Source organism: Anopheles cruzii, chromosome 2 (assembly GCF_943734635.1).
Source record: "Anopheles cruzii chromosome 2, idAnoCruzAS_RS32_06, whole genome shotgun sequence".
Classification (NCBI taxonomy): domain Eukaryota; kingdom Metazoa; phylum Arthropoda; class Insecta; order Diptera; family Culicidae; genus Anopheles; species Anopheles cruzii.
The window spans coordinates 21,460,589-21,469,849 of NC_069144.1; the positions used below are offsets into that span (position 1 = coordinate 21,460,589).

The 9,261-nt window shown below is 46.6% G+C and overlaps 1 protein-coding gene across 1 annotated transcript in view; it reads left to right on the forward strand.

The window, feature by feature from the left end:
• LOC128267724 (translocating chain-associated membrane protein 1) overlaps positions 1 to 9,261 on the forward strand; it is a gene marked incomplete at its 3' end in the record, with an annotated part of 51,771 nt that overhangs the window by 17,672 nt on the left and 24,838 nt on the right. The gene's annotated exons all lie outside the window — the stretch shown is intronic.

A 9,261-nucleotide genomic window follows, 5' to 3' on the forward strand; every position in this document is an offset into this window, starting at 1 on the left:
TGTCGCGGGCCGCATGCGGCCCGTAGACCCCCAGTTTGAGACCACTGAGCTAACCAATCGTGCTCCATGTTTGTAGAAAGATAGGTCTTGTAACTCTCATCTCTCTTCAGTTTTAAACAGAATAGTGTTCATCATCTTCATGGTTAATTCCTTCCATTTTCTCTTTATTACTTTAGTTTTAACTTTTGATTAGTGATTACTATTTTGCGTGTTGCAAAGCCCGTATTAATTTGTCGTCAAATTGTTCACGTTCATAATTCGCATCTTCACACACTAGAGAATAAAATATTGCATCTATAATACGGGGAAACTTTTGTAAAATGATTGTTTGGTTTTTAGTGGTATTCTCCCACCCACAAGTCCTAAAACATTCTCTGGTGAAAAAGTAATCTATTGTGTGTTTGAATAGGGGTTCTCCTTTTTTATGGGTTCTTTTTGGTTCAGCGTCAAGTTTTGTTTGCAGATAGTCTGCCATGTCTATATTAAATTGGTTCTCTGGGACATCAAACGCTCTGAAATTTAGCATCAACAATTTGCGACGGTCCTCAATCGGCAGAATATCGTCGAGGGTCGACGTGGATGGGTTGCGCTGTGAGGCGCTTGGCGTGGATGGTGTGGCGCGTTGCAGTTTTCTTTTTTTTCTCGCTGCTGATGTTGCTGGTGTTGCTGCATTTGTTGCTGCTGCTGATGTTGCTGATGTTGATGCATTTGTTGCTACTGATGTTGCTACTGATGAGAGGGTTAACGGTGATGGCTCGTGTTGTGGATCGGGCGTAGATGGTGTCGCGCGCTGAGGTTTTCTTTTTCGTCTCGCTACTGTCATATAGTACGGCCCCTTCAGGAAGTGACACCGGATCTGTCTCCATGCTTTCCACGGACCCTGGCTTCGGCGATGGCCCCGACAATTCGGCGGCGGTACTTTCATCTCCGTGTGCCTCAAACTGTGTGGTCGCTGTTGATCCCTCTCGTTGTTCAATCCGGTCGCACTCTGATCCTGATCCGGCGTTCTCTGGAAGATCCTCTTCGTAAACTCCATTGATATCCTCCTCCCCCTTGGAAACGTTGGCTGTGCTGGTTGAAGGAGAGGTAGGAGGGGTACTGTTCGTCAACCGCAAATATTCAGCTTGATGGTACGTTTCCATTTCCGCAAAGGGGGCCTCCCAATTGTCAGTACCAGCTGCCATCTAACAGCAAAAAAGAGAGAAATGATTAATAGAATTCTACTAGCAGACCGACTCTTACGCGAGGCGCGATCACTTACCGGCGTTGCGTACTTTCTTCTTCCCTTCTTGCTTGACTTCTTTCGGTATTGGTACGTTTCCACGTATGTTGGGAAGTCCATTTGTCGATTTCTTGCATTATGCTTCATGTTTTCCACACGCGCCTTACACACTTCGGGGTCAAGATTCGTCAACGCTCCTAGTGTTTTATAACAATCTATTACCGTTGAGCTGGTAGCCTGGTTCCAACAATGGTCTTAGTCAAGGATCTCTCAAATATTTTGCAATTTTAGTGTAATTGTACATAACGAGTTAATAACACAACAGCAAACGGAAGCAAACACCGGAACACCGGAACTGGGGACTCAGACTGAAAACTGTCAACAAATAGCCCGGCTGGTGTCGCGACGCCAGCGGCGAGTGCTCGCACAGTGGGCAAGGCACCTTAACAAAATACCGGGCAAGTTCCCTTTGCTAAAGAGATTGAGCCTCGTTAGCTGTTCCAAGGTGTCGATGACTGGTGTCAAACGGCTACATAAATTGATGGCCTCTTGCAGAATCAACTATGACCAAAAACGCTTCCATCCAGTTAAAGATGATAGTTCGAATTGAAAGACTCCGTAATGGAAAGAAGGTGCAGCTTCGGAAGGAGATAAACTTTAGTACTCGTCCACCGAGCAGATCTGACTATGCATGACACACACTGCTACTTGTCGCTGTAGATTGCAATTGTAGATTTTGTTCCCAAAGGCTACTGAGCTCTCGCCAAATTTTTGGTAAACAACGCGGCAGAATCGGGGGCTCTTTTAGTTGCCATGGCGGTGGCTGAGGCTGCTGGGATTTCTTCCCTTAGCACGCCGTAGCATGATCTAGGCCAGTGGTCTCAAACTCATTAGCATGTGGGCCGCAGTGTAGCCTAGCCGTGCTGGTACAACCCATGCTTTGAACTTAGGGTTTCCAAGCTGCTGCTATCGACGTGGAGATCCAATTTGATTGATGGCACTAGTCAACAGTTGAAACAGCTCCGAGCGTGCTTTAGATGGGTAGGCAAACAAATAATCACATACGTGATCGAAACAGTAAGCAAACATTTCGATAATCCTTCGCATAGTTTTCAATTTATGGAGTTTCAGCTGTTATTTCGTAGCAGTTGTTACAGTAAAGAAAAACACACGAACGACTTTCTAAATTAGTCCACTACATGGAGGGAGACAGTGGAAGTTATACGGTACAAAGCCGACTACGTTGTAGTACCCTGTAACGTATTTCTTGAATTGGTCTCCATTTTTCAGTGCTCTGGCAATTTCTGGCTCCGTTTCTATAACATCCAACATTTTGATGAATTCACCGCGAGTGCTGCGCGTATCCGTATATATTTTCCCTAATGTTCGATGTTAACATTACTCCATGTTTTCTAATTTTCATTTGATAAACATAATATTTGCATTTTTAAATCCGTTAAAGATGAGTTAAAAAACAGCACAAAACACCACAAATCTCACAGAGTCAGACCGAGCGTCAGCAAACAAGTGAAAGGATTTTGGTTTGGAAAACTGCATTTATGGATTTCAAAAACACCTACCTTCGTCTATCGAACATCTGTCGAGCTATCTTCTTGGCTACAGCGGTAGCAACAGGAATAGTCTGCTGGTGGAATGACACCCTGACTTACCCCCGACTGTGGTTGGTGAGACTACTGAGCATTTCCGGTGCGAAGTGTTCAGAGCACATCACGTAGCTATTGTACATGTGCTTTGCACCGCGCTGTTGGTATATCCTAAGCAGATCGTTCCCCCCGCAGAAATCAATCCATTGCTCACAGCTGCAGCGCGTCCGTCCGTCCGTCGGAGAGAAGCATGAAAGGGGAAAGGAAGAAGAAAAGGTGTCTATCGATTAGAATTGACAGGGTGGGTGACCTTGAGTTCGGGCGGGAGCTTCACCGAGCCGTTCACCGGGAGGGAGTTCCTCCGGCGAAAATGGTTCTTTCGCGGGTATCCCGGCGAAAACTTCGGACTCGGCGGAGGCCTGCGTGCGGAAAGTGTGTGGTGGTTTCGTAATCAGTGCGCCAAAAAACCCCAACCCCAACATGATTTCGGCGCCGTAGAGCAGTTTGGGGATGGACCTTCCTTTTTACTATAACGATGAGGGTGCAGCGGTCAGCGCAGACTTTGTCGCATCCGAGCGTGTGGAAGAGGTTGATGTTGCTTTTGGTCGCTTCTTAAAGATGGCGACAGCAAGAAAGTTCAGTTTGGAGTCCTTTTTTTGATTCCAACATCTTAGTTGATCGTGGCAAGGGCTACAGTGTTAACGTGTATGCCAGTGAGTCGGCACCGGCTCCGGCTCGGATTTTTCTAAAATTTTGCAAAATTTCGTTGGTTACAATACGATACAATCTGTCGCGAAACAAACACCTTTTGTAGCGAGTCTGAAAAACATTGAAAGCATCGTTCCAAACAGCGTGCTATCAGCAACTTTAAAATCAAATCGCTCCTTCCGTCTTCTCAACTATCTCCGCCGTACTTGCTATGATCTTTCTTTCTCCGCGTGAAGAGTTTGCTTTTCTCTCTTTTTTGCACAGAAGTAGCTTCTCTCTTTTCCGCACATAATCACTATAATTTTATCAGAACAACCCAGTAATAAACAAGTGCTTGCAACATAACAAGAACCTTCCTGGCCGTAAGTCCTGGTTTAGCTAGCCACCTTGTGAGGTGCTTCACCACGCTTTGATCTCGATCGTTTTCTCACATCTCATTTCTCACCCGCATTACCCATGGGTGTAGTACCCATTCGTTTAGAAAATGAGTCGATTTCATCTCGTTTCATAAAAAACTCGCAGATGGAAGTGTGATCCATCAGGTTTTTTGTTGTGTTGATTGGTGTGCTTTAAATTTGTAATTGTTTGATCGATACTTTACGAGATATCGGTCACTACAGCTGTTGGAAACAACAGCCGACTTTGACGGATTGCCACGCCGTGTTCAGCGCCGAAGCACACCAGGACGACCGACGCGCGAACTACTAGATGTGATGGACGTGGTGTGGCCATCTCACTCCCCCGCGCTGACCCACAACAGTGTGCGTAACCCCGATCGCCGGGACTAGCTGGCGATCGGAGCGATGACCGGCGACGACGCCGTTGCCGGGCAGTTGCTAATTAATAGCGTGTACCGCCAGACGGGTTTTTTTTAAACTCGACTCTCCACTCCACCCTCTCTCCGTGTAATTACTTTGCTACTAATGAAAATAAAGTCTAAAGTTTAAGAACCGCGAGTTTAGAGAACCGTCTGATTTGTCAACCCAGTTGCAGTTCGCAACATTTTTAACTTATTGGATCTGGGAGTGCGGCAGATTCTTCAGATGTATCATAAAACGGCTGGCATAGCTTTCGTCCGTCTGCGTCTTTGCATTTAATTACTGGCATCAGTACATCCCTCATTTGCGCTTGAAGTTTTGTCACAGTCGCCGATGGTGCTTTTTTCCATAGGCTTGTCCACTTGTTCTTTCTGACTGGCCTTGCGCTTCTTCCCGCGCTGTTCCAAAGTCACGTTCGCCAGTGGGAGTGCGGCAGATTCTACAGATGTATCACAAAACGGCTGGCATAGCTTTCGTCCGTCTGCGTTTTTGCATTTAATTACTGGCATCAGTACATCCTTCATTTGCGCTTGAAGTTTTGTCACAGTCGCCGATGGTGCTTTTTTTTCCATAGGCCTGTCCACTTGTTCTTCCTGACTGGCCTTGCGCCCACAACTCAGGCAGATTATTCTGCAGGGGCGTTCCCGTCAGCAGCAACCGGCGCACTACTTTCTTGAAGTTTGCGCGCAACACCTTCGACAGAACGCTGTTTTTATTTTTAACCGATGGCCTTCGTCGACAATGAGATACTCCCACAACATATCCACCAGACCGCGAGTTTAGAGAACCGTCTGTTTTGTCAACCCAGTTGCAGTTCGCAACATTTTTAACTTATTGGATCTGGGAGTGCGGCAGATTCTTCAGATGTATCATAAAACGGCTGGCATAGCTTTCGTCCGTCTGCGTCTTTGCATTTAATTACTGGCATCAGTACATCCTTCATTTGCGCTTGAAGTTTTGTCACAGTCGCCGATGGTGCTTTTTTTTCCATAGGCCTGTCCACTTGTTCTTCCTGACTGGCCTTGCGCTTCTTCCCGCGCTGTTCCAAAGTCACGTTCGTCAGCATCTGAATTTGACATGAGAGTATGGAAACATCTGAGCGGACAGTTGAAATTAGCTCATGTGGGTAGTTTTCTGAGCAAATATGTCGAGCCTCTTTCCTTGACCTATCATTTCCACTCCTAGAGGATTTGTCCTTGAATAAAGATAACTGGCCAATATATGTACTGTTAGCTTCAGGAAGAAGTCATGCTTTTTTTCAAAGGCACCCCATGCTTCGAAAACTTTCTTTCCGCATTCCGCTAGAACGCGTTGAATCTTCCTGGAAGGGTCGGACGCCTCGATCGCCGCCACGACCGCGACCGTGACCGTGTCATTTTGTACACTGGGATTTGAAACGCCCCGAACAAAAAAAGGCACTCAATTTTTCATTTTTCTAGCCTGTCTGCCAACTCCTCTCACTATGGCTGGCTTGCCTTATAAAGGCTCACTTTCTTGCCAGGCTCTTGCCAGGCTATAAAGGCTCTTTCTTGTGTGCGCCGCCGCCCCGCCACGCCCACAACCACCACCGCCGCACCACGGCAGCGACGGTACCGTGGAGGAGGTGGTGCTGATCTTCGTCGGGGTTGTAGTCGTCGCACCGTCGTCGTTGCGCGGGTCCGCCGCGGATACCGCGCGGCAACGGCTCCTGTCTGTACAACCGTGTTGATCATGCCAGCCAGTACGTCGTCGGCCGCGGCATCTTCCTCCGCCGCCCTTCGCTGATGGCGCCTAAATTCCTCCAGGTACTGGGTTATGTCGATGGCAAGGACTGCGGGGCGGTTGCCCGGAGCGACGGGCGCACTGCCGCTGGTAACGGAGGAGGAGGACGACGGACTTCCACTGGTGGTTGAGGCGGCGCGGACCGCCGCTATGAATAATGTCGAGAGGTTCACACCTTGGTGCTCAAAAGGCGCGGCGTGCGCACCGATGCCCGCCTCCACTACGTCGGCGACGATCTCTACGAAGGCCGACAAAAAGGTGTCGATCGCGGAATTACGTCCACCGCCACCGCCTCCGCTACTGCCACCGCTACTGCCAACACTACTGTCACCGGCACTGTCATCGCCACTGTCACCGCTACCGCCAACGCCACCCCCACCGTCATTCCGGGGATCCCTCAGCGTCGGTATGGAACGCGGGCGTAGGCCTTGCCTTGTGTCGTTGCGGTTATAGTGCCACCGAGGTTCAAAATGATCCGAGCATATCATGTAGTTTTTGTTCATGTGCATTGCACCGAACTGTTGATGTGCTCTGGGCAGATCGTTCCTGCCACAGAAAGCTACCCATTGCTCACAGATGAAGTCCTCTTTCGGGAACCGGTGTAAGCTGCAGTTGCGAATCCTATTTCTAGTGTTAAAACACCCTTCAACCGCGCAGATACTCGGTGTCATGCTAGAAAGGACCTGCTAGTATCTTGGTCTTCGGTCTCACGGAACCGACGCGCCGGCAAGCACACACACGCTGGAACACACTGGTTGTAGCGAAATCTTCTTGCGCCAATCTACTATCTCGTTGGCCGATCTACGAAATATCTTTTAAGTCAGCTGGAACGGGTAGGTGCAACGGTGCACACTGCTGGAACGGAAAGCTAACTTATCTACACCTTAATCTGAACGATCCGGAAGAAGGTTTTTTGAAGTCGCTGGCGCAGCTGACTAAACTGAAGCATCTTTCAATAGACGGACCACAAGATGCAGATGCATTCATTGGCGGAGTTTTGGAGATACTAGCGCAGCTATCTGGGCTGAGGCACCTGTCATTACAGGGAGAAGTGGACAGAAAAATGTTTCGTGGAGCTCTCAAGTCTCTCGAAATCGTTGAATTAAAGTTACAGTTTATCTGCGAGAACTTTTCGTATCTCCAACACTTAAGCAGTCTTCAGACAGCGAGCTGAAAGTTGGGATCCACGTCGAGTTCATAATCTGATGCATCTGATGCATCTGATGCATCATCATCATCTAGTGGTCCGATCTAATAAATGAAAGAAATGATGAATAAAAAAATTTAAAAACTAAAATAAAATCACAATACAATGAATAAGAAATAACACACATGGTTGGTTTTGCCAACTGCTTTTTCAAGTCGTTTGGCCGCTGCTTCTTGCCGCTGTTTGTTCAAGTTGTCATACTTTTTTGGTATGTTTTTGCGTGATTTTTTGCATCGTGCAAGTGGAATATACTTGTACCCTTCCACAAAACTTTTAAACGGCTTTTTTCGAGCATTTAACTTCTTCATACACTGGTATAATTTCTTTACGCTTGGAACGTCCATTTCCATATCCGCTGCAAGCTTAATCCACTCGTCTGTCGCGGCTGTTCTATTTCCAGCTTCTCCGATTTTATCTTTTAACAACGCTGGTTTGCTCATTAACGCATTCCGCAATTGTGTATAATCTCCTGCACCTCTTTTATACTCTCTTGCGTTTCCTTGCACCGTTAAATTATCCATTATAAACACGTAAAACACGTAACACGTAGCGTCACGAAGCCAATGGTCAGATGGTGACAAGAAAAAACAGGAAATCTTTTGTTCTCCGGCTTGGCGTGGATGTGCAGATCGGCCACGCCACACACGAACACAAGGATCGGTGAATAAATTTGAGACCGACGCCTTCACACCAAAGTGCCGAATTTGGGAACGTCCTTTCGCCCTTTTTGTTTGGACGAAAACATTGAGACACCTTGTGTATTTTAAAACTAATCGAAGACTACTCAATTGAGGTTTTTTTGTATCACAAGCAATTTTAACTTAATTATTACTTGTAATTTAAACACAAATTCATCATAAAACTGTTTTAATTCTCGCATCAAAACTCAATATCACACAACAACCGTTTGAGGCTGACTCTTAGTAGTAGTGAGTTTGTTCCCATTCTGTCTCATCCAAGTACATTCTGTCAAAAATTCTAGGGAAAATAGCTTAAAAGCTAACTTACTTACTAGTTTTCTGCTCGTTTTGTAAGTTTCGTTCACGAACAGTATGTTTAACTTCCCCTCGACCTGCGCCTGCGAAGCCTTATTCAGCTGAGCTAATTCATCTTCGTTCCTCACGGGCAAGGCCAAAGCTTGCGGGGATTTTTGGAATGAACTGATTGAGCAACAATTGCAGGCCAACTGTTGTTTAAGTTTTTCTATCTCCTCTTGCATCTTTAAAATTTTCGTCTCATACTCTTTTAGCTGTTGCTGCTGCTGCTGCTGCTGGCGAAGAGGAACGAGCACGAAATCCTCTTCGCCATTTTGATTTGCTTCCACACTTTGCCGTGGCACAATGTTAATTTCAATTTCCTCTCCGTCGCATTCTGATCCTGATCCGGCGTTCGTATTCTCCTCCTCCCCCTTGGAACCCGTCAACTGCAAATACTCAGCTTGGTGGAAAGTTTCCATTTTCGCAAAGCGGGCCAATCTACCAGCCATCATCTAACAGCAAAAAAGAGAGAAATGATTAATAGAATTCTACTAGCAGACCGACTCTTACTCGAGGCGCGATCACTTACCGGCGTTGCGTACTTTTTTCTTCTCTTCTTGCTTGGCTCTCGGTATTGGTACGTTTCCACGTATGTTAGGAAGTCCATTTGTCGATTTCTTGCAGTTTGCTTCATGTTTTCCACACGCGTTTTACACACTTCGGGGTGAAGACTTGTTAACATTCCTAGAGTTTGATAACATTCTTTTACCGTACTGAGCTGGTAGTTGCCAGGTTCGAACAATGGTTTTAGTTCCTCTCTCTCTCTCAAATTCTCGCAATTCGAGTGTAATTGTACATTTTGTAGGTAGAAATTGTAAGAGTTAGTAAGTAAGAACACAACAGAAACACCGGAACACAGGAAATGGGGCGTCAGACTGAAAACTGTCAACAAATAGCCCGGCTG